This window comes from Eptesicus fuscus, chromosome 15, assembly GCF_027574615.1.
Source record: "Eptesicus fuscus isolate TK198812 chromosome 15, DD_ASM_mEF_20220401, whole genome shotgun sequence".
Classification (NCBI taxonomy): Eukaryota; Metazoa; Chordata; class Mammalia; order Chiroptera; family Vespertilionidae; genus Eptesicus; species Eptesicus fuscus.
Genome location: NC_072487.1, coordinates 70,436,851 through 70,463,574, shown reverse-complemented (window position 1 = coordinate 70,463,574; position 26,724 = coordinate 70,436,851). Strand labels below are relative to the sequence as shown.

General features: G+C 39.4%; 1 protein-coding gene across 5 annotated transcripts in view; it reads left to right on the top strand.

The window, feature by feature from the left end:
- Positions 1-26,724, top strand: part of STRBP (spermatid perinuclear RNA binding protein) — a 137,234-nt gene that overhangs the window by 308 nt on the left and 110,202 nt on the right. The gene's annotated exons all lie outside the window — the stretch shown is intronic.

The window sequence follows — 26,724 nt, the reverse complement described above, 5'->3', positions numbered from 1 at the left end:
CGCGGCTCCGGCATTGTGGCCGCCGCCGCCGCTGCAGCGCCCGGCCGCTCGGCAAGGGCAGCGGGCAGCCCTCCTCCCTGGTGGGGACGGGCGCCGGCCCCCAGCGAGGGGAGGGCGTGGACCGCGGGGGACCGGCGCCGGGGGGTCTGGGTAAGACCGAGGGCGAGGGGCGAGGGGCAGGTGCTGGAGGACATTGGGGACAGGAGCCGGTGGGGAGGCTTCAGGGGGCCGCGGGGGGTGCGTGCTGGTTTGGGGGAGCCTGTAGGTGGAGGGTTCCGGCCCTACGGAGGGAGAGGGCCTTCGGGCAGGTTCGGGCACCCACGGGGTCGGGGCGAGTGCGGGAGGGATGGGGGACAGAGGCGGGCGGGGCAGTCTAGGGGGTGCGGGAGAGTGAGGGGAGCCCTGAGGCGGGCAGGGGCGAGGTGGTGGGAGTGGAGGGGACGGGGATCCCGGGGAGGATGGGAGCAGCGGCCGGCTGGGTGCAGGGCGGGAGTGGGGGCAGATCTAGAGACGACCGCCGGGCAGAGGTGGAGAGAAACGGGGAGGGAGTGTGACCGGGCGAGTGGGAAAAGGGAGGGGGGGCGGTGTCTGAGGTCTCTCCGCGACGAGGAGGGAGATGGAGGGCGTTGGGCAGGAGGTGTGCGAGGTAGGCCAGAGGCCTCCGGAGACCTGAGGGGTGAGGGCAGGGTCTGGCCACGAGGGGTGCAGGCGAGACCGGAGGGAGGAGGCCGGTGGGTGGGACACCCAGGGGGGAACCTGCGAGGGGACCAGGCTGGCATCCACCTGGCAGCGGTGCTCAGGGGAGAGGGCAGAGGGCGGAGGGGGAAGGTGAGGGGAGCAGGCCTGAGTTTGAGGAGTTTGGGGGAGAGGTGGGGACCGTGGAGTCGGGGTGGGGGTGGGGAGGAGAAGACGTCTGGGCAGGAGGTGAGCAGGGCATTTCGCGGGTGGCAGGAGAAGTGTGCGCGAAGGGGCTGGAGCAGAAGAGGGGAACTTTGGAGTTGGGGGCGTTGGAGGGGACAGGTGGAGTAGAGTGTGTGTGATGGACGGCCAAGGTGCTGGGGTGAAGGACGAGTTCTAGGATTGGCAGGTGAGCCACGGGGGCAGATGGGAGGAAATGTTTCTGAGCAGGACGTGTGGAGGGAAGTTGGGGAGAAAGAAGGAGAGGGTGCTGGTGTGCACGTGAAGGGACATCAGCAGAGGGAGGCAGTAGGGAATGGGTTGGAAGGGAAGGCATAGGGGTCTGGAGAACAACATAGGGAGGGGGGGGAAGCAAGGGTTTGGGGTGCTAGATTTTTTTCTGGTAGAGAAAAGCAGGTAGGCAGGGAACAGAGGGCAGGAAGGGGGGGAAGACAGGATATTTGGGGGGGATAGGATGTAGAAGAACGCATAATACCTATAATGGGGTAAGTGCAAGGTAGGGATGTGTGTGGGTCCACCTGTAGCTAGAAAGGGATAGGTTGTCTGTTGGATTGGGGTGGTGTTGGGAACCAGGGGTAGGGCAGGAAATGATTATGCAGGTGGAGGGAGTTAGGAAAACAGGTTGCTTAGAAGAGTGTGAAAAGAGCAGGGTGCTGCGGTGTGGGAGAGTTGGAAAACTCTGAATCATGAGATTAAAGGGGCCAAAATTTTTAGGTCACTGGAATTATAAGGAAGGGCAGAATGGAGAAGTTGGGACAAATTCTAAAGGGAGGGGATTCCAGATTTAGGGAAACTGGAGAGAGTGTGTGGGGTGTATGTGTGGATCACGAAATGGTGTTAATGGAGGACAGTAAGCTCTGTTCCATATCTGAAAGTTCATACTTCTAGGGTCAGGAAGACGGTGAAGCCTGGTTTTAGTTCCAGAACCCAGTGAATTGGGGATGGATAAGGGAAAGCTAAGTACACATTCCTATGTTTGCAGGAGGTGTGTAGTGGGGTATCCTCCTAGCACATTGGCCTGATGAGTGGGCAGATAGAGTCATGAAGAATATACCAAGGGGCGTACAACGTCATGAAGAATACACCAAGAGTGAATAGAAATAGGATTGCAGCAGGTGCTGGGCAGATGTCTTTGTGAAGATACTGTGAGAGCAAGGCCCGCATCATTCAAGCGCTGTGTATCAGAGAGGGAGGAAGAAATACCTTGGTGCAGTGTCTCAGATACCCTGGTGCTTTCTGGGTAATGGGGCAGTTTTCAGACATTGAATGATGTAATAGCTGAGTCCCATACTACAGGCAGACAGAGGCAATAAATACATCTAGCACCCAGAAGTGGCTGGAATGGAGCTCTTCTGATTCTTTTAACTCCCTTTTGGGGTATAAACACCTGATCCTGGGATGTCAGCTTTTTCTCCCAAATAGTTTAAGTAAAATTTAGTTGGAGGCTTTTGGATTTAGGGGTATTTTTATCTGAATTGGGGGAGGGTAGTATTAGTTTTATTGCGGAAAGACTTCTGGGGTTGTGTGGACGTAGGGATATCAGCTTGCCAAATACATAGGAAATAACCTTTAGCATTTTGAGCACAGACATTTCAGTGTAGGTCTCAATTCAGTGTTCTGTGGCTTGTGTTAGATTCTTTGAGGCTTGGAAGGATTAAGGAAACTGCTTGAGACTGCCTCAGTATGCAGGATTTTCTAGAACCTTAGAAAATGATTTCCCCCTTGATAGTTGAACATTTAGTCTGTCAGATTTGCAAAGAAAAATTTCGTCATGTTGCAGAAATAACTTCAGTTATCACTTTGTGGGCTTCAAGTAATGTGCTATGTGGTACCTAGTATGATTTCAAATACATTGGTACATTGGGAAGCTTTCTGGGTTGATTAATTTTTTTTCTTTTGTCAATTTAGGAAGTATCTTAACGCAGTCATTTATAAGTAAGTTCAAATAATAAATTCAAGTGTAAGTGGCAATCTTGCCTAAACATAATGAGGGCTGAGCAGAACACATTTTAAGTAATCTGAATCTGTAAATATAAATGAAAAATAAACTGGAACCTAATCATTTTTGAAATCCAAATTTGAAGTGTATTATGAAGGCAGCAAAATAATTCTCTGAAGGCATTACGATAAGATTTTATTTTTGGAGGGAAGGAAAGGCTTTTAGAGTATAATATGCCTTCCATTGAAACTTAGTATTTTGACATTTGATATATGTAAAGAATATAATTATAAGGAGCATCTCTGGTTTGACCCCTTTCACTCCCTGGAAGAGAATTTGAGCAGTAGGATAGAAGATGAATAGAGTGACCTTTGAAAAATATTTCCAAAATGGCTATTGTTTCCTCTTGTATTTTTAAGTCCATTGTGGTAGTTCATTTTAATGATTTGGGGCAAGCAGTACTGTCTTCCTCAGAATACTCAATTCTGCCTTATGTCCTGGTTATATGTATTGTTCTGTGAAGTCCTATGGTTTGGGATAGTTGGTAGGCACTTTAAAATATTATGCTAAGTTTATGAACCAAGGAAGGAAGTTTATTTAGACTTTGTAGGCTAAATAATTGGGTCTGGTTTTACTTTCAGTGGTGCTTGCTGGACAAGATACTTAATCCCTTTGTGCTTGTTTCTCCTCCAGAAACCTGACTCTTTATCTACCTCCCATGAGAACTGAGATGGTTTATATAAAACAAGTGTGAGTCTTTCAGGAAGATTAGAACTATGAAAAAATGGGGAATAGATGTTATTTCTGTAGTCCCCTTTTTTTTCTTTTAGCCTGATCAAATAATAATTAGTACTTCAGATTTTGGCATTAAATAGGTTAATTTGTAGTGAGAAACTTCGATAGAGATGAAACTTCTGTGACTATCAAGAGATGTCTGTGAATTGAAGTTTGTTCATTCTTTGCTCTACTGTCTACTTATCTTTCCTGGCTCATTTCGAGTGCTGGTGTCTGAATAATTGAGTAAAGCAGAAGCTTCTGAGAGACATTATGAGTTCTAGCTATAGCACCTAAATTTTTCTAAGCCTGAATTTCCAGAGACAGAGTACTTCTATCACTTAGTGAATGCAATTCGTAAATCAGGGATAATAAACATAATACATTTTTCTATGTATTTTGCAGAAAATTGAGTAATGCTGAGTAACTTGAGCAGAAAAATAGAGCTATCCCTTCAAGTAGCAATAAACATCCTTTTTCAGATTTATTGAATAATCTTTCCTTTTTAAAGTTTTAGTTGTTAAAAAATTACCCATCCATTTGAGATTTCCAAGCCCATTGATTGACAGGGGGATTTATTTTTAAATGCTTTTTAAATGTTGTGTTTGGTTTATTCGTTGTAAAGAGCCTCCAGATGCTGGTCATGATAGATATTGCAAACATGTAAATAGTAAGTTGCTTTATTAGACATTAATTTGCTTGAGCTTGGTAATACTCAGCCCTGATAGTACTCTTTCTGTGCTAGCTGATCTAACCATTACCCATCTTACTGCTCTTCATTCAGTTTATTGGAAAATTGGGTTGTTTTAAAAATTTGTTTAGCTATTGAAAAACTTCCTGACAGGTAATTATGAGAGGCTTCATAATCCAGTCTAATTTTAGAAAACTGTTTATTGAGATGTAAGTTAAGTTTATCTGTCAATCAAAACAAAGAAATAAAGTAATGAGACCAGATTAATGATGATAAAAATATTTAAATGTTTGAGCCAGAAAGCTCTGCAAATCTTTAACTTTTAGGCCTTGTGTTGAATAGTGAGGTCACCAGATGACCTGATTTGTCACTTTCATGACTAATTTGAGTTATTTCTTATCTTGAGGGTCAAGTGTGTTATTTTTTTAGGAATATGGTGTGTATCATACAAAAGACATTACATATATGTCTTGTTGATGAATGTATTTCATATTCAAATTCTCAACTTCTGACAACTAACACTATGTAGGACATCTGCTTTCTTTGAAAAGGTACTGTTGATTATATCAATAATAAAATCACAGCCTTGCATTTTGTGACTTCATAGTTCATTTCCATTTGAAAAGTGAGAGTTCTGCAGCAGGTTGTGTAATAATTTCTGAAGCGTTTCTGGGTCATGGATAAGATGTAGTTTCTTACTGCACCTGCAGAATTTCCTGTTCTTTGCAGTTTTCCAGCTGCAGGGGCTTTTCACAATATCCTATTGAGCAGATCAACATTTTGTTTATGAATTGAATTTAACCATATTAACACTATTGACATAAACAAGTAGTTTTTAAAAGTATGCTTTTAAACATATTTTGCTAGTCTAATTCAGCAAACATGCATTGACTTTAGGCTCAAAGGTGTGTTTTTTGCCAGACCTGAGATTTCTTAGTAGGGCTCAAAAATATTTTTTTGAGCAAAGAATAGGTCGTTCTGTAGATAGATTGGCCCTTAATGTGAAAATGCAGTCTATAACTTTGGTTACCTATATGCATTCAGCGCAAATGAAAATCAGTACATTTTAAGACAGCAGGTAAGGAACCTGATAAAGGAGTGATTTGTTTTTTAAAATTTATTCTTATTATGTTTCTAATACCTAGTAAATCATTCCATCTAGTCATAGGTTTTTGTACAGCTTAGGCAACCTGCATTTTAACCTAATGAAGTATTGAATACTGAGTAGCTCTTAACTTAGGTGACTTTGGACAACTCCGTTTCAGTTACAAAAGCTGGCGACCTCAGAGGGGAAAGGTGTTGCAGTTTTGACTTACAAAGGTGTTGACAATGTAGGTTGTTTGCAGCTGGAGAGAATAAACATCTAGAGCCCTTAGTATGCATATTTTTAGTTGTTTTTGAAGTAAGCTGTAAATAAGCTTTTAATGTCAAGGTTAGCATGGAAGAACAGATTTCAAACATATTAGTGGTGAGGCTTTAAAAAATATGGTATCACCCTAGCCCAGTGGTCGGCAAACTGCGGCTCGCGAGCCACATGCAGTTTTTTGGCCCCTTGAGTGTGGCTCTTCCACAAAATACCACGTGTGGGCACGCACGTACAGTGCGATTGAAACATCGAGGCCCATGCGCAGAAGTCGGTTTTCGGCTCTCAAAAGAAATTTCAATCGTTGTACTGTTGATATTTGGCTCTGTTGACTAATGACTTTGCCCTAGACAGTTTGGCTCAGTGGATGGAGTATCAGCCCTCGGACTGAAGGGTCCTGGGTTCAATTCCAGTCCAGGGCATGTACCTTGATTGCAGGAGGCAACCAGTCGATGTGTCTTTCTTACATCAATGTTTCTGTCTCTCCCTGCCCTTCCACTTTCTCTAAAAATCAATGGAAAAATATCCTCGGGTGAGGATTAACCAAAAAAATAAAAATGGTATCTTAGCCCTGGCCGGGTAGCTCAACTGGTTGGAGCATCGTCCGGATGCACCAATGTTTCGGGTTCAATCCCCTGTTAGGGCACATAAAAGAATCAACCAGTGAATGCATAAATAAGTAGAACAACAAATCAATGTGTTTTTTTTTCCCTCCTCTCCATCCCTTCTTCTCTCTAAAATCAGCCAATCAATAAAAATTTAAGGGATATGGTATCTTAAAGATAAGTATTGACTATGATGCTTTGTGGTACATCAGCTCTGTGGTAGGTGTGGAACTGTATAAAATTGGCTTTTGAAATTGGTCACTGTTATTGTTTAGTAGTGTCCTTTATTTCTAGAGCTCAGGGTTCATATACCTGGACTTTGGTCACTATGATAGCTGTGTAATATAGGTGAATAACAGAGTATTTACATTTGGAGAAATGGAGGCACAAAGAGTTGACTCTAGAGGTAGGTAGGCTTTCAGAACACCCTTTCAGAAGTTGTATAGGAAGTTCCTGTTAGTCCTCCAATTTGGCAAGGAAGGTTGATGTCTGGGCAAATTTGAAGCCTGTCTCTTTAGTCAAGCCCTTGAGTACAATAAGGAGAGATTGACTGAAATAAAGCTTGTTCATTCCTAGGGTTATGCATTAGCAAAAAAAATGTAAGGAAAGAGTCTCCTTATAGGTATGCCCAGAGATGACCCTGTATACAACCTTGATCTCTGTATTGGGTAGTAGAAGAATGTTTTGATATGGGAGACTTGGCTTGGAGGTCCAATCCTGCTATTTATTAGTTGTTGATCGCTCTTCTTATGTGTAAAATTGGAATCAAATCCCTAATTAACAGAGTTACAGTGAGGATTAAAGAAGATAAAAATATTGTAAGGTATGAAGCACATAACATTTTTTTTGAAAGGAGGGTTGAGCAGAAATTAAGGGTAGGCTTTGAAGTAATTTGACTTGTAAGCAGCTGGGTTTTTATTTTTTATCATGGCATTTTCAAATGTACTTAAAAGAGAAATAGTACAGTGAACTTTCACATATCCATCATCTAACTGCAACAGTTACCAGCATTTTGCTGCTCTTTCTCACATTTTTTGTTGCTTTTGCTGGAGTATTTGCAATAAATCTTGGACATCATATACTTTTATCCATAAATACTTCAACCTTAAAAAATAACCACAAAACTATTTTAACCCCCCTAAAATGAACAATTTCTTATCTAATCCTAAGAAGGACCTGTATTTGAAACAGCTCTACCACTCACCAGCTTTGTGTGGTAATCAAATTACTAGCTCTCTCAGAGCTTCTGGTTCCTTATCTGTAACATAAAGATAATACCTCTTGAAGTTATTTTGAGTGTAAATGAAATAACATAAAATGCCTAACGTGAAGATTCTCTGTAAATTCTATTGCATGCAAATTAGAATTATGGGTTGCCGTCCTATGGTCTTCAGTATCACAAAGAGTAATAGTATTCTGGAATTATTGCCTATTAACCTAGTGAAATTTCTCTTCATTGGGCTATTTGACTCTTTGGAATTCTGTAACAGTTAAAATCATATCCATTCTCCCCCCTCTCTCCTGCAACATCATTCATTATTCTCATGTCTACCTGCTCATTTCAGTCAGCATACATCTATTTTTTTAAAAAAATATTTTTATTGGTTTTCAGAGAGAGAAGAAGGGAGAGGGAGAGAGTGAATGTTTGATGTGAGAGCAAAACATCAATTTGTTGCCTCCTGCACGCTCCTCACCAGGGATTGAGTCCGCAACCTGAGTATGTGCTCTGACTGGAATTGAACCAGCACCCTTTTGGTGCACGGGATGATGCCCAACCAATTGAGCCACACTGGCCAAGGCTACATCTTTTTTTTTTTAACAACCTTTTCTTGATCACACTGTGCCTTCCAACTACAACCCAATTTTTCAACTTCTTGAAAAAGTTGTTTCTATTCATTTACAGTTCTTTTCTGAACCTGCTCTGATGAGACTTTAAAGCCTATCACTTTACTAAGACTACTCTTGTCAAAACCACAAAGATGAATAATTCTTATTTGACCTATTAACAGCATTTATTGCAGTGGATGCCTCCTTCCTTGAAATACTTTCTCCTCTGGTTTCTAGACACCACACTCTGCTGCTTTTCCTCCTACCTTCTTCGCTTCTCAGTCTCCTTTGTTGGTTCTTCCTCACTACTCCTACCTCGTATTACTGGACCGTCCCATGGGATCTCTGCTTTTCATTCTCGTTCCCTTGGTGATTCCATCTAATCTCATAGCTTTTAATAACATATATGTGATGATGACTCCCAAATTTTTATCTCTGAAATTCCAGGCTTGTATATCCCACTGCCTACTTTGACACTTCAGATTATGTATTTTTATTGGCCTCTCAAACTGAACTTCTCCCAGAACAAACTCCTAATCTTTACCCTGCCCCATCTTCCTTCTGCCCCTCTTGCAGTCTTCCACGTCTTAGTAAATTGCATCTTCCTCCATCTTTGCAGTTGCTCTTCCAAAAGTTCGAATCATCCTTGACTCTCTTACACACACGACATCTGACCCATTAGGAAACCTTGCCAGTTTTATCTTCAAAATATATCCAGACTCTGACCACTTTTCATCACCTTTACAGATTTAAGTCTCTGTCAGCTCTTCTGAATTACTATTGCAGTAGACTTCTTTTGCTTTTGCCCCTTTATAGTTGTTCTCAATACTGTAGAAGGAATTATCCTTTAAAAATGGTAAGTCGGATTTTGTCTCCTAGCCAGAACTCTCTGGTGATACCTCATCTTGCTTGAGTAAAAGGCCAAGTCCTGTCAAAGGCTTTGTGTGCTCGGATCCCTTCTTTTTTTCTCTCTGACCTGATTTCTTCTTTTTGTTTACTCCATTCTGGCCACAATGGTCTTCTTGCTGTTTCTTTAACATGTCAGGCATATTCCTGTCTCAGGTCTTTTGCATTTGTGTTTTGCCCTGCCTAAGGATCCTGTTTCTCAGATCTATGTTGCACCATCTTTTTCAGATCTTTGCACATATCTCCCCTTTCCAGTGAGGCCTTCCCTTACCACCCTATTAAAATGGCAGCTTCTCCATTGCTGGTTTAGGTTCTCTTTTTCTATCCTCTTTTTCTCCATACCACTTAAACTATATATATGCCTAAGCAATCATTTGATCGTTCGACCGGTAGCTATGATATGCCCTGACCACCGGGGGCAGATGCTCAATGCACAGGTATGGAAACATGGAACAGACTGATGAATCTCAGAGGGAAGAAGGGAGGGGGGATGGCGGGAAGAGATTAACCAAAAATCTTATATGCATACTAGAGGCCTGGTGCACAGATTCGTGCACTGGTGGGGTCCCTCGGCTTGGCCTTCGGGGATCAAGCTGAAACCGGCAGTCTGACATTCCCTGAGGGGTCCCGGATTGGGAGAGGGCGCAGGCCAGGCTGAGGGACTCCACTGGTGCACAAATCTGTGCACCAGGTCTCTAGTTTAGCTTATAATATATTTTGCTATTTGTTTATTGCCTTTTTCACCTTCACTAGAGTATAAGCTTCATTAAGGAAAGAATTAATGATGGCTTTGTATTCTGTAGATTCTAGGCACCTAGAATAGTGCCTGGCACTAAGTATTTGTTGAATAAATTGTTCTTTTATTAGTTGTAGTCTATTACTTTGTAAAGGATGCTTTAGCTGTAGGGTTTTGCTAGAGAATACTATGTACCTTGAAGTCTATGATAATATTTATTCCTGTTATTCTTCTTCATGAGTATCCTTTCTTAAGATCTTGTTAATTTTTCATCATGATTTTGAGTCCTTATTTACTATGCATAATCTGTGTTGCATTGAGGGATACAGATAAAATATACATAGACCCTCATCTTTAAGAGCTTTCAATCTGTCAGGGGAGGTGTATATATGAATGATAAAATGGTCCAGGCAAGAAAATATTTCCAGCTAAGGAGACTAAAGAAGAGACTTCAAAGAGGATGTAGTTCATGATATCTGTGCTGAGCCAGGGAGAACAAGTAGGATTAGATGATGAGAAAATGGGGAAGGGAATTGCATTAGCAAAGTAAGAATGCTCAAGATTGCTTTTTTAAAAAATATTTTTAAATTTTTTATTTTTTGTTAATCCTCACCCAAGGATATTTTTCCATAGATTTTTTAGAGAGAGTGGAAAGGAAAGGAAAAGATATATAGAGAGAAACATTGATTTGTTCCCCCCCACACACATGTACCCCAACCAGGGCCTGGGATTGAGCCTGCAACTGAGGCACGTGCCCTTGACTAGAATCGAAACCAGAATCCTTCAGTCCACAGGCCAACGCTCTGTGCACTGAGCCAAACCGGTTAGGGCTCAAAATTGCTCTGGGAAGAACAAGTGGTTCACTTAAAGATAAGGAATATGAAAGGGCTTGGTAGAGTGTAAGATGCTGTTGGTGAGGAATGTTGGAACTACTGACAGAGGCTTTGATGAGGAAATCAGACTTTGGTCTGTCAACAGTGAGACTTCAGTGAAAGGTTTTTGGGCAAGAGTGGAAGTTCCTGGCTGGGTTGCTCAGTTGGTTGAAGTGTCGTCCACCAAAAGATTGCGGGTTTAATTCCCGGTCAGAGCACATGCCTAGATTTCGGGTGCGATCTCCAGTTGGGGTGCATACAGGAAGCAACGATCAGAGTTTCCCACTTTCCCTCCCCCTCCCCTCTCCCTTCCCTCTCCTCTCTCCCCTCTCTCCTCCTCCCCTCCCCTTCTTCCTTCCTCTTCCCCTTCGTTTTTCTTAAGAAATAATCTATAAAAATATAACCTCAGGTAAAGATTAAAAATGAAAGCACATGTGGAGGGACATTATTAGGGCTGTCTTTATGAATTTGACAACTTTATGTGAAAAGAGAGGCTGAAATGAATACAGTGATTAATATGCTTAATAATAGTTTGAGAAAAAAGTGATACAGGTAGTTGGAAATGGGTATGAAAAGGATGCTAATGAAACTTGGTAACATGTGAGGGCTGAGCAACAAATCTACAAGCCTTCAAGCCTAGTCATTTAGTCACCTAGGGAACCCAAGAGAAGTGGTATTGGGAGGCAAGTTTAGTTTTGATGCTGAGTTTGCAAGTGTGGTGGTGACATCCAGGTGATGACTGTCCTGATAAAAAGAAAATCAGGAATCTTTTTAGAAAGGTTGTTCACCTGTGGTTTTATGCCTTCATTTTGATACAACTAACTGCCAGAAAGAGAGGGGAGACTTAATTGCTGAATCTGCTACTGAGGTCTGAATCTAGACAGTTGATTTGGGAAACTTCTGATAAGGCATCCAAACTTTTTTGATTTGTTAATTGGCTCTACTTGTTTCACTAAGTTTGTTACATAAGTTGCTCTAGGTTGGAAAGCACTTCATGTATTCTCAGCAGCTCCATACAACTGAAATGTTATCCTTTGAGCTTTCCATTGGCTATGGATATCTAAGCAGTGTCTGTCTAGTATTCCTTTGAAACCAACAGATGAGAGTTTCCATCTAGTCACCTTGATCACTGTTGAGATCACTTTAATCATGCTATACACCTCTTTCTCCCCTTAGGATTTAGGAGCATGTTGGAGGAAGACAAACCTATCCCTAATTAATGGTAGTTAAGGTGTTCGTTGCCAAAACATTTCGTTAACAACCTGCACTTCACAAAATGCCAGAAGATATCAGAAGATTTAGCTGTACTAGGTGTACCGGTTAATAATGTGGATTTTTTTCAATAGATGGAGTTACACATATGTTGATATATATGCAATTTGATATGTATGCTATTTTGTTGTATTGACAGCAAGCTTAAAAAATTCATATGTCAAATTATCTGAAGGTGTTAACATTATAGATATTTTTACACTTAAAAATGTCGAATTTTGTGCCAAAAAAAGAGCATTTGCGGGAAGTTTTAATTCATTACTTTATTTTGAAGAAAAGTGCTGCTGAATACTTAGGGAAGCTTATGGTGAACATGCTCCATCTCAAGATAACTTGTGAACCCTGGTTTGAACGCTTTAAAAGTGATGAGTTCGATGTGAAATACAAAGAATGTCCAGGTCAACCGAAAAAGTTTGAAGACCAACAATTAGAAGCATTATTGGATGAAGATGCGTGTCAAACTCAAAAACAACTTGCAGAAAGATTAAATGTTGCTCAGCAAACAATTTCCAATCATTTACAAGCAATGGGAAAGATTTTAGAGGAAGGAAAATGGGTGCCACATCAACTGAACGAAAGACAAATGGAAAACCGAAAAGTCGTCAGTAAAATGTTGCTTCAACGGCACGAAAGAAAGTCTTTTTTGCATCGAATTGTGACGGGCAATGAAAAATGGATTTATTTTGAGAATCCCAAATGCACAAAATCATGGGTTGATCCAGGTCAACCGTCAACATCAACTGCAAGGCCAAATCGCTTCAGAAAGAAGACAATGCTCTGCGTTTGGTGGGATCAGGAAGGTGTGTATTATGAGCTTCTAAAACCAGGTGAAAACGTTAATACTGATCACTACCGACAACAAATAATCAATTTGAATCACACTTTGATCATGAAATGACCAGAATGTGCCAGAAGACACAGCAAAGTAATTTTGCTTCATGATAATGCACCATCAGACACTTCAAAACCAGTTAAAGACACGTTAAAAGATCTTGCCTGGGAAGTATTAACCCACTTGCTGTATTCACCAGACATTGCTCCTTCAGATTACCACTTGTTCCATCGATGGCACATGCATTTTCTGAGCAGCACTTAAAAACGTACGAAGAAGTGGAAAATTGGGTCTCTGAATAGTTTGCCTCAAAACAAGAAAAGTTCTATTGGGACGGTATCCACAAATTACCTGAAAGATGGGGGAAATGTGTAGCTATCGATGGACATTACTTTGAATAAAGCACTTTCTCTTGAAATTGTCGTGTTTTCTTTGATTACAAAAATCTACATTATTACCCCATACACCTACTATTCAGACAAATTCAAGAACAGATTAAGGTTCATTTAGATTTGTATCCTTTTTAGTGCCTTGTAGGAAGGGAAGTTTTTAACTTGAAGATTACTTAGACAAAATAATTATTTGCAAAATAATGTTGATAAATGTATACAATTTTTATTATAGGCTATCCTATAATGCATATTTATTTTTATACTTAATGCGTTTTTAATAGTTGAGTAAAAAGACATTGAGTTTATTAGTTAAAAACTTACAGTTCACCAGCTTGGTTTAGAATGAATGCTGACCTTGAGCTTACCACATTAGTCATCTTTAAGTCTTTTCCTTTGTGCTTAGCTCATAATGTTGGTGAATAATTTTGGCTCTGACATTATAGGGTCTGTTTTTGTTTTCTAGTAAATAGGAGGTAGTAGAAAGAAGCCAGTTATCCTGAAAAGAGAAAATTTTTCAGTTTAGGATAACATTTTCAGCTCACTGGAGGTGTGGTGGCTTTTAGTTTGTCAAATTTAGCATATATTGTAGTTAATTTTAAAAAAATCTATGCAATTTTATGTCTACATAAATTGGTTTGCCAAGGATATAAAGTATCACATCTTAAACTTGTGAGAAAGCTGTGAGGTTGTTTTAGCCCTGCTTTGGTCTTTGACAGTTGTAGAACTTAAGATATCTCCAGAGTAGTTAAGAGATTTGCCCAAAATCACATCCTGACTGGTTGCAGAGTTGGGACGAGGAATGGATTTCTTGACCTCCAGGTTTGGGCTCCTTCACCATGTCAGGCTGCTTTTTTAGAAATGTGGACCAGAAAACCTTGAATGCACTTACTTTAACTGGTCACATTGCTGGCACTTAATGATGTTTAGTAGGAACAATTAGGTTATTTTTTCCCTTGTTCTTCCTTAAAATACATTTTTTTTTAGATTAACCATTTTAAACTGAACAACCTAGGGCATTTTTGGTGCAATCACAATATTGACCAACCATGACCCTACCTATTTCCAAAACATCACCTTCATTCCAAAGTAAAGCCCCTGATCCATTAAGCAATTTGAAAAGTTATTAAGCAGTTAAAATAAAAACCTTTACTCTGACAAGGTCAATGATAGCAGGTTTGTATTATATAGGTCACCCCTAGTGGTTTGCCACCTACCTCTGATTTGCCAATGAGAAATAGAATCCTCTGTATTATTTAGTAGTAGGTATGTTACCTTATAAACAATGGCAACATTATGAAAGAAAGTGTCAGGCACATAATGATTAACAGAACTAATAACAGATTTGCATTATGCAAATTATCTCTAATCTTCACACTAGCTTTTCTGAATGGTTGCTATATATCAGATAAGAAAACTAAGGCTTGTTCAGTATGTCCAGAATCACTTAACTGATAAATTGTGCACCTGGGGTTTGAATCCATGTCTGTTTGATTTCAAAAGTTGGGTGTTCTGTTTGCTAAATCTGGGGACTTAGCATAGGCACTGTTTTAGCAGGACAGTGTATAAGGGAAGGGGAGTTTGCTGGTCCTGGTAGTACCTGCAGTAGTAGCCACTCTTTCCTGACCAGTTATGATCCGTATTCCATAGGGGAAAAGAAAAATAGGAAAACCCTTGGAATCTTTGGAACTCTCTAATGGACATAATTACAAACAAAGAAGAAATTGCAATGTAGCTTCTGAGATTTGTTCTTACAAATTCTCTGTTTTTCCTTTCCATTTACTTTTAGTGAATTACTTCATTTTATTTTTTTATTTTTTAAATATATTTTTATTGATTTCAGAGAGCAAGGGAGAGGGAGAGATAGAAATATCAACGATGAAAAAGAATCATTGATCGGCTGCCTCTGCACTGGAGATCGAGCCCGAAATCCAGGCATCTGCCCTTGACCGGAATTGAACTCGGGGACCCTTCAGTCTGCAGGCCAATGCTCTATCCACTGAGCCAAACCAGCTAGCGCTCATTTGATTTTAAAATCATACTTTGATTTGCTTGAGTAGTTAATGACTAGTCTTAACATTACTGGAACTTGGTTGAATTCCCATTTTGAAATACTTTAAAAAAGTGGTGGTTCACTTCCAATGAAAAATAACTGAAATTGTGCTGTTTTGAAGAATTTTTGTAATTACACTTGCCCCTATTAAAAAACAAAACTAATTTTAGCTTTTTTAAAGTTTTTAAAAAATATATATTTTTATTGATTTCAGAGAGGAAGGAAGAGGAAGAGGGAGAGAGAAACATGTTTAGTAGGAACTTAATAACTTTTCTATGATGAAAGAGAATCATTGATCAGCTGCCTCCTGCAAGTCTCCAACTGGGGATCGAGCCCACAATCTGGGCATGTGCCCTTGACCGGAATCGAACCCAGGACCCTTCAGTCCGAGGGCTGATGCTCTATCCACTGAGCCAAACCGGCCAGGGCTTTTTTTAAAGTTTGAAAGAACTTTTACTAGGCCAGTTTTCAGTTATTTATTTGAAAGTAGCTAGAAGTCACTCTCCTAAACATGTCACTTTTTTTCCTGTGCTTTGAATGACACCACTTTCTCCTCTGAGTAATAGGAACTAGAGTAATTTGCTTCAATGTGCTGGGCTTGGAATGAAAAGATGATACCAGCCCTAACTGGTTTGGATAGAGCGTCGGCCTGCGGACTGAAGGGTCCCAGGTTCGATTCTGGTCAAGGGGCATGTACCTTGGTTGCGGGCACATCCCCAGTAGGGGGTGTGCAGGAGGCAGCTGATCGATGTTTCTCTCTCATCGATGTTTCTAACTATCTCTTTCCCTTCCTCTCTGTAAAACAATAAAATATATTAAAGAAAAGAAAAGATGATACTAGGTAAAAGACAGCTTCCTGGCTACTTTGGACAGAAGAGATCTTTTTAGGTTTTATGAGCATGAGACTAATAGCAATAGCAGCCATCTCATATGTTCTAAGTTTAAGTGTATTGATAGTTATCCAAAGAAAAGATTTTTCATAGTGACCTTGTGACTTTCGCTAGTATCTAAACAGTAGGTACTTCCATAAATAGATTTCAAGCTTTTAAAAATGCCGTTGTAATTTGGGTCAAACGTTACACATTATTTTTCTGTTTTGACCTAGGGATGAGGTTTCATTCTCTCTAGAACCAGCAGAAATGTATCATGAAGAGTGCAGGCTTTGGTGTTGGTCAGATTTGTTTCAAATCCTTTCTCTGCCACTTACTAGCTGTAATACCTTCCTTCACCTTTTAACATGAATATAATGCCTCACAACTCTGCAGAGAGGATTAGAGGGTGATGTCTTTAAAGGGCTTAGCACTGTGTCTGGCACATACTAACTTGTGTTAAAATTGTAGCTGTTGTAGGAAGACTAAATTTTGGTAGTCTAGACAAATATCAATGTAATGCAAACACTAAAACCTCAATCAATGCATTTTTTTTCTTGGAAGTGTGTGCATGCGTATATGTGCACTGAAGCGCCATGTATCAGTTTTCATGATTTTCTGCAGCTTGTCGTCCTCTTCTCAGAAATGCTTGGCAAATATCTCCATTGATTGTTGTATAATTTACCTCAAAGAATAGATGGTGCTTCCTATATAATCTAATGATGAGGCATTTGTTCCCCATAGCAGTCCTTCAGGTAGGTGTTTGTGTTGCATGCTAATAGATTCTTATCACCTTCAGAGATGTCTGCTTGCTGAATGCCCAAGCTTATATCAAAGAAGAAAGCTCTGGTTGCCTGGGATCAAGGAAGTACACAATGCCTGCTTATTTTTATAGTATACTTTATGATGATTATTGATTTTAAAGCATGAAAAGCTATAGTCTGTTAATTTTACTCATTATTTCCCAATTACTTGTATCGCCTCACTTGTTCTGTTCAGAAAAGTATACAAAAGGTTAGGCAGGGTTGAGATTGTGATGAATCATAATCCAAGAATATCAGTTATGGATGGGACTCTTTGTAGATCAGCTACACTGATCCTCTTATCTTGTAGATGAGAAAACTGGCTGAGAGAAGTTGTGACTAGCTCAAGGACACAGGTCTGGTAAGTGACAGGTCTGATTTCCAGTCTAGTGTTGTGAAGGTAACCTGGTGGAGTGTAGAAAGCACTGGACTTTGGAGTCATACAGTCCTGGTTTTGATTTCTGATTCGACCATTTATTAACTGTATGATCTTTAGCAAGTACATCTGAGTCTCTTTCTTGCTGTTATACTTTGCAGGTTTGTGAGGATTATGAGATAATGTAAGAAAGCACAGTGCCTGATATATACTATGGGCTCAATGAGTGCTGCCTGTTATATTGTACTTTTTTTATTATTATTTACCATAGGTCATATGGCTAAGTGATTATTCTTTATGAAATGAGAATCAATGAGAAGGTTGGTATTTTTGCCAAATCCTTCCACTGAAAATCTTAAGTAGTTGTTTGCTAGAGGAGGACTGCTTATTGCAAAATGAGTGCAAAATATTCACCAAGAGCTTAGTGAATACTGCTCCAAGTTGTACAGTGTTAACATGGTTTTTTCCTGGGAAATTTCTGCATTCCTTAAGTGAAATGGACCTAGTATATGGAACACCAAAATCAACCTTTATTTTATTAGACCAGCAGTTCTCAAACTTTTAAACTCAGGACTCCTTTACACTCTTAAAAATTATTGAGGACCCCACAGATCTCTTATTTATGTGAGTTATATCTGTTGATATTTATATTAGAAATTATATCTGATAAAACTTTAAATATTACTATTTAAAAATAACTATTGTATATTAACACAGATTGTATACATAAATATATAAGATTTTAGCTTTTTAAATTTTTGTTTCAAATTATAAAGTAATACCTGTAAGTTAAAATAATAGAATCAAAGTAAAAATTGAAATTATTTCATTTTTTTCATATATGCACACTGGTCCCTGCGGTCAAGAATTAGCATGTATTCTTCCAGAACTATTTTTATGTAATTAAAATATTCTCTTACTCTCTCCTTCTTCCCCTCCCTTATTACAAATGTTGTTTGGTGACTTTTAAAAAATATATATTTTTATTGATTTTGTACAGAGAGGAAGGGAGAGGGATAGAGAATTAGAAACATTGATGAGAGAGAAACATCGATTAGCTGCCTCCTGCACCCGCTCCCCACTGGGGATGTGCCCCCAAGGAAGGTACATGCCCGACTGTTTGGTGACTTTTAAAAAATTGTATATATTTAAGGTGAACAATGTGATGTTTTGATATACATATACCTAGTGAAATGATTACTACAGCTGAGCTAATAAACATATCCATCTGTCATATAATACCTTTGTGTGTGTGTGTGTGTGTGTGTGTGTGTGTGTGTGTGTGGCAAGAGCACATGAAATCTACTCTCTCAGCAAATTTCTAGTATCCAGTACAGTATTATTAATCATCATGCTTTACAATAGATCTCTAGATATATTCATCCTACATAACTACAACTTTGTACCCTTTGACCAACACCTATCCATTTCCCTCACTTCCCCAAAATGATTTTTTTAAATGAAAAATAGGTATTTTCCGAAACAAATTTAGAAGAACATTGCTTTACATTTTTGCAAATCTCATTAATGTGTAACTTAATAAAAGACAGCTGGGTTTCTGATAGTTACTTGTACATTTAATCTGTTGTGGTATGTTCTGGTTGAAGTGTATTATAAAGAAAATTTGGCTTCACACAGATTTGAAGTTGGAAACATGGAGGAGTATCTTAATAGCTTTTTCATATAATTGGGTATTTTCTTTTGATACTGTACCAAAACTTGACAAATGTTAGATTCTTAATGGAATCTGAAAACTGACTAGTAAACTTTTTTATTCTGTCACATAAAAATCCATTGGTCTGTTACATTTTGAATGGATCTTTTATCATGAATAACATCATGCTTTGGATACTTGGAAAATATTGGTTCACTGAATTATGTTGAGCTTCCAAATATGACACATTTCATTACATAATACTCCACACATTATGTAGTCTCTGGAAAACTACACTTAATGAGAGAATGAAAATTAGAAGGCATATAATGTCTTAGTTCTACTGCAAAAAGACCTCCAGGAGTCCAGAGAACTGTGGAGCTAGACAAATGGGTAAATTACAGGTAGTGACCAGGTTTGTAAACTGCAGCTTTAATAATGGATAATCTGGAAATTATTTAATGGAATCGATGGTTGTACAAGGCCTATGCCTTAGGAACCATTTTATTCCTTGAATAAAAAGTGGTCTAATTTTGAAAAGCAGTGAATTGGTCATTGAATATCTGAGTGCTTTTTATATATGAGACATTGTATTAAGGTGCTACTAAAGATATGCATTAGGGAAAAAAAGATTCTTTCTCTTCAGTATTTTGTGGACGGGCTGTAGAAGTAAAACATAATTTTCGTTTGTTTTTGTTTTTAATCCTCACCCGAGGATATTTTTCCATTGATTTTTAGAGAGAGGGGAAGAGAGAGGGAAAGACAGAGAGAAATATTGATGTGAGAGAAATACATCGATTAGTTGACTTCTGCACGCGCCCCACTGGGGCCCAGGCCGGGGAGGAGCCTGCAACTGAGGTATTATATGTCCTTGACTGGAATCAACCCGGAACCCTTTGATCTGCAGGCCAACGCTCTATCCACTGAGCCAAATCGGCTAGGGCTAAAACATAATTTTGTGAAAAGATAACTAATGCAGTGTTCTCTGTAACAAATGTGATATACAATGCTGGGTAGAATAGTTTTAAATAGGTGAAATGAGAAAAGTGAGCCCTTATATGGTTAGTTACTCAAACTACTTAATAGCTAAGAAGTTGTAGCTGGGATTTGAACCCTTGCTGTCTTCAGAGTGTCTTCTTTTACCTTTCCATTTGGGCCGTAAGTTAAAGGTGATATTTTTTTGATTGTAGTGAGGATCTTGCAATTTTTCAGATAGCCTATTGTGTTGGTGTTGGAGGGGAATTGGGTGGTAGTTATTCTTCCCTTTTAAATGTATTTATTGGTATTTGGATTCTAAAACTTATTTTTTTGTTATTAAGGCATTTAATATACTTAATGCCTTTATGAAATTATGGTGAAATAGTAATGAATAAAAAATTTTCATATCTTTTTTTTCCAAGGTGAGATTTTACTATTTTGGTGAGGAACAGTTTGTGGGCTCTTACAGCTTGTTTTAGGTCAAGAATTGACTTACCTTTACTAACTAATACATTGTTCTTTGATTGAATAATATGGTTGTAGTCTTTTGAAAGAGGATTGTGGCTTGCAAAGCTTGTTTAAGGGGAAAAAATTCATTTGTACTGGCAGTCAGCCAATATTTTATAAGCTACAATTTTCTTTTGAATAGCTGGTGGTTTGTAGCACATAATTTGTGGTTCTTCTGAACTTGTAAAAAGATTACACATATTTAAAAATGGCCTTATCACTTCAATGTTTTAAGCAACATACAACTGTCGAATTCTGTTATGTTATAGTGTTCTTGTGTGTTTTTTTTTAACTTAATTTTCCTGGGCTGAGACTCTATTTTAAATTAATATTTTGTACAGTGTGATTGCCCCACTCCTCCCCCAAACTCCAAACAAACCTAAAACCAAAAACTATTTTGGTAAGTAATATAACAGGCACAGCTAAAGGCAAAGGAAATGTGAATCTCTCTACATCAGTCAGTCTGCCAAATCCTTGCAGTACCCATGCTATTCCATTCCTTAACCACTGCTGCCCGGATATGTTGAATTATGTGGTATGTGGGTTTGTTTGGGTGTGTTTAGTGTTCCCGCATGACATTTAGTTTTAAGTCAGTTTCTTGTGATGCTGCCACTGCGGCTTTTTTACATGCAGGTGGAAAAGAGCACTTCATTTGAAATGCTTCATGTTCTACTAGTATATACCTTGTTCTCATGGTTTGTGTGTAGGTAAATTGTTCTGAGATTATTTAAATTCCTTCCTTTTGATTTTAGGTTAAATCTTAAATTGACTATGGTAATCTTTTTGCTTGAAAGATTTTGGAAAGCCAGATTAATAGTTCCATTTTTGTATTTATAGAAGTTTCATAGATAAAAATGAACATAACATTCAACTTCAATAACAATCCATCTGTACAATTTTGTCACTTCAAGGATGTTACAGCCCTAGCCGGTTTGGCTCAGTGGATAGAGCATCAGCCTGCGGACTGAAGGGTCCTGGGTTCGATTCTGGGCAAGGGCCCATACCCAGCTTGCGGGCTCGATCCCCAGTGGGGGGCCTGCAGGAGGCAGCCTATCAATGATTCTCTCTCATCATTGATGTTTCTATCTCTCCCTCTCCCTTCCTCTCTGAAGTCAATAGAAATATATTTTTAAAAAAGTTACATAAATGGAATCATACAGGATGGAAACTTTTAAGATTGGCTTTTTTCACTTAGCATAATCTCATTGAAATCTGTCTTAAGTTGTTGCATTTATCAATAGTTTGTTGTTCTTTATAGCTGAGTAGTATTCCATGTCAGGCAGGTCTGTCACTGTTTGTTTAGTCATCACCTGTTGAAGGAAATTTGGATTGTTTCCGGTTTTTAGCTATTAGCAATAAAGCTGATGTAAACATTCATATATATATAGGCTTTTGTGTGGTCATAAATTTTAATTTTTCTTGGATTAATGCCCAAGAGGACATCTGCTGGGTTGTATGGTAAATGCATTTTTAGTTTTGTAAGACATAGCTGTGCTTTTTCAGAGAGGCTGTAGCATTTTACATTCACACTAGCAATGTATGAATGGTTCAGTTTTTCCACATCTTCACCAGCATTTGATTTTGTCACTGTTTTTTGATTTTATTTTTTAATATATTCTTTATTTATTTCAGAGAGGAAAGGGAGAGGCAGAGAGGAATAGAAACATCATTGATGAGAGAGAAACATTAATCAGCTGCCTGCTGCACATCCCCTACTGGGGATCAAGCCTTCAAGCCTGCAACCTGGGCATGTATCCTGACCGGAAATCAAACCATGACCTCCTGGTTCATAGGTTGATGCACAACCACTTAACAACACCAGCCAGGCTGTTTATTTGTTGTTGTTGGTTTTTTGTTTTTTTAAACAGAAGTATTTATTTCCCTTTTTTTATACCAGTGTATTTTTTAAAATCACACACACACACATAAATATATATACACACACACACACACACACACACACACACACACACATACACATATATACATATATATATAGTTGACAGTATTAAAGATGTTTCCCATTCCCCCTCTCCCCCTTTACACCACTCCGTCCAGCCCCTACTCATCCTCCCTCATCCTCCCCTCCCAGGTCTTCACCACACTATTGCCTGTGTCCATGGGCTATGCATATCCTGTATAATAAAAGCCTAATATGCCGAGTGTCAGGTCATCTGGTCATCTTTCAAACAATCAAAGCATAATATGCTAATGATATGCTAAGGCCGCTCAACTGTTCACTGTGACGTGCACTGACCACCAGGGGTCAGACAGTTGACTGATTGACCAGTCGCTAATGATGTGCACTGACCACCAGGGGGTAGACGCTCCAACTGGTAGGTTAGCTTGCTGCTAGGGTCCAGCTGATCAGGACTGAGCAAGGCGTGCCGGACATGCCCTGGAGCTCTCGCGTGATCCCTCCTGGGCTGGCCAACCTCCTGCATCCCTCTCTGGCCCTGATCTTGCACCAGTGGGGTCCCTCGGCCTGGCCTATGCCCTCTCGCAATCCAGTGGATGTCGGAGAGCCGGTTTCAGTCCGATCCCGCAGGCCAGGCCAAGGGACCCCATTGGTGCACGAATTCGTGCACCAGGCCTCTAGTATGTATATACGTTTTGGTTTATCTCTCTTTGTCTCCCCGCCCCCACATTGAGGTATGTCAGTCTGTTCCATGCCTCCATACTTCAGGTCTTATTTTGTTGGTCAATTCATTTTGTTCATTAGATTCCACAAATAAGTGAGATCATGTGATATTTGTCTTTCTCAGATTGGCTTATTTCACTTATGTGTCATGTCTAAGAACTCTTGACTTACTTATGTGTCCTAAAGATTTTCTCCTGTGATTTTTTTCCTAAAAGTTTTTATAGTTTTACATTTAAGTCTGTGATCCCCTTTGAGTAGTTTTTTTATATAAGGTATGTGTTTTAGATCAAAGTTTTTTTTCTTCTTTTTGGGCCTGTGGATGTTCAGTTCCTCCAACATTGTTTGCTGAAAAGGCTATCCTTCCTCCATTGAATTGCTTTTGCACCTTTGTCAAAACTCAATTGGGCATGTTTGTGTGGATCTATTTCTGGATTCTCAATTCTGTTCCATTGATCTACTAGGATGTGTCTATTCTGCCAATACCACACAGTCTTGATTACTGTATCTACATAAGTCTTTAAATTGGGTGGAATGATTCCTCCTTTTTCTTATTTTTTCAAAATTGTGTTAGCAATTCTAGGTCTTGATAAGGAATTTCATTAAATTGATAGGCCAGTCTGGGGAGGATTGACAGCTTTACTATGGTGCATCTCTACCATCGGATTTAATAGCTTGGAATGAGATTAGAGAGAAGTTGTTTTGTAGAGACGGTAGTCAAAGTACTTAAATTGGATAGAGATATTTGTTTATAACTAGCAAAATGTCAATTTTAACCCTCCTCCCCCCTTTTTGGTACTAAAAACCACCATTAATAGAGCAATGGAAATGGAAGCAATTGTTCATTTATTCATAAACTAGAGGCCTGGTGCACGAAATTTGTGCAGGGTAGGGTCCCTAGGCCTGGACTCCCCGTCTCCTCTTTCCCTCACTCCCTTAGCACCCCGCCGTTGCTGGTTGCCTGCCATGTTCCACGCTGCCCTTGGTGGTCAGCGCACATCATAGCAAGCGATCAAACTCTGTTCTCCTGGTCAAACTCCCGAGCAGACAATTTGCGTATTAGCCTTTTATGTATATAGATGTATTCACTTAGTATTCTGAGAGTGTCTGTTGTGGGCCAGGCATTTATTTAGTCACTGGAATACATTGGTAAATAAGACAGGCAATATCCCTACTATCATTGACTGTTTATGTTTCTGTGGGGGAAAGATAAATAATCAAATGTATCATTTAGGTATGCAGAGAATTAAAATAGGTGGATATACTAGAGTGATAGCCTGGCCGTTGTGGCTCAGTTGGTTGAGCGTCATCCCTTGCACGGGTTAGATTCCCAGTCAGGGCACATGCCCAAGTTTTGGGCTCTATCCCCGGTGGGGTGCATGTGGGAGGCAACCAATCAATGTTTCTCTCTCTCAAAATTACTAAAAACATACTTTTTTAAAAAGATGCCTTTATTTAAAAAAAATAGAGTGATGGAGTGGCTACTTGATTCAGATCTCATTTGTGGTTAAATCTGAATGTTAAGAAAGAGTCAGCCTTAGGAAGAAAAGGGACAAGACTGTTTCAGTCAGGGAACAATGAGTCCAGTGGTACAGTGCAAGGACACAATGGGCATGTGGGAGGAAGGGGAAGGAGTACCCAATGATTGGAGTGTAATGGGAGGGAGGGAGAGGGCAGGATTAGATAGAAATAGAGATATAGAGATAGATAGTAACAGAGGAGTTCAGTGAGTACTACACAGAGGTCAGATCAGCTGGGACTTCTTAAGCCAAGGTGAGGAGTTTGATTTTTATTCTAAGGGTGATGAGAAGACATCGGAGGATTTTGAATAGGGGAGTGAAAAGGTTTGATGTTTTAAATGATGACTCATGTTTTAAATGATGACTCAGTTGTTGTATGGTGAAAGGATTTATGTATGGGCCAGAATAAAAGCAGGAACATGAATTAGGAGGCTATTTCAGTTCAGGTAAAAGATGATGCTAGGGAAGGATTCAGGATATATTTTAGAGGTAGAGTTAATTAGGACATGTTGACAGGGCTGACTTGTTTCCTTTTAGAGCTTGGGTCGATGGTTATTGGTGTTCAGTGAGATGGGTAAGAGTTGGGAGAGGAGTAGGTTTTGAGGAAAATAATTTGTGGTTCTGCTTTGATCATTTATTTTCATAGATGGCAGGCATTAATTGGATAGACAAATCTAGAGTCTAGGTAGAGAACCGGAGTGTAGGTATAGTATGGTGATCTGTCTGTAGATATTTAGAGTCATGAAACTGGGATAGGTCATGTAGAAGAAAGTGATGAAAAGCAAGGGGGCCTACCTAGGTCAGAGCCTTGGAGCACTGGAGCTTTGTAAGGTCTGGAAGAAGTGGAGGCAGAGCCAGCAAAGACTAAGAAGGTTTAGCCATTGGTGCCTGTCTCTTTTTAATTGGCACTCTTGAATTCATTAACTTGAAAATATTAAAGAAAATACACTACCCTAAGATTTCATTTGGTGTGGTGAATAAGTAATAGAATTTTTATATGTGTAACAGTGTAATGGTTTTATTAAGAAAATTCATTATATAGTCAAACTTCAGTTCTCAAACGTCTCCCATTTTGAACAATTCGGTTCTTGACCCCAGAACACTTTCATGCTATTACCTGTAATTGTGCTGTGAATATTTTCATGTTTTTTTGCTTTTGTTGCTGCTTATTATTTAGTCACCATGGGTCCTAAGAAGGTTAGAGATAGCAGCAAAGTGAAAAGGAAAGTTGTGAGAACAACGATATATTGCATATAAGAAAGGTTAAAACAGGGAATCATTTGGGGGTCTGGAATGGATTACGGAATCCAACTTACATTATTTTTAATGGGAAAAATGATTATATTTTCAAACAAATTGCTTTGAACGAGTTAAGTTCGAGAATTGAGGTTCCACTGTATTAAAGCAATTGAGTAACTACTCTGGGTCTAGTGTAATGCTAAAATTAGGGAAGACAACAAAAGAAACGTAAAAAAAACAATAGACCTTGCTTTCATTGAAATTTGGTACAAAGTAAAAAATAATAAAGTGTAAGCTATGGCAGTTGGAGAGGATTTATTGGAGGAGTTGGGACTTGAAAAATATGTAGGACTTAAGTAGGCAGAGAAGAGCAAGTCAAGGTAATAGAATAAGGTATGGTGGAAAGAAAATCAGCAAATCAGCTTTTTGGTTAGAAGAGTTGATTTGAATGTGGGCTTTCACTTAATAGCCTTGTGACATCACAGGGCTGCTATGAAGATGAAAATTGTGTTCATTGCTTCATCTCTAGTGGTAATGTACTAGTTCTCGTGTTGGGTGGCTGGTTCACAGATACTCATTTTTTAAACTTCATAATTCTTAACAATAGTGCCTAGCTAAATGTGAGGCATTCAGTAAATTATAGGTGGTGATTATTATTACTTTGCTCCAGCTGTAAGAATAACATAGCAAATGGAGATGACAATGCCTGCCCTGCAGGAATTTTGCTTTCAGTGATTAGTCCTACTCACATGAATGCAAAGCAGCCTGTGTCCTAGTGCCTACATTTGTAGTACAAGTACAAATAAAGAGGGTGGGGAAGGCCTCGTTGTGGCAATGAAACAAATGTGGCCTAGGAAAAAGAGGAAGATTTGGAGGGAGGGCAGGCTAGGCATTCCGTACTGAGAGAACTTTTATTTCATTTTTTGGGTCTTGTTTTATTTACTTTATTTTATGTATTGTTTA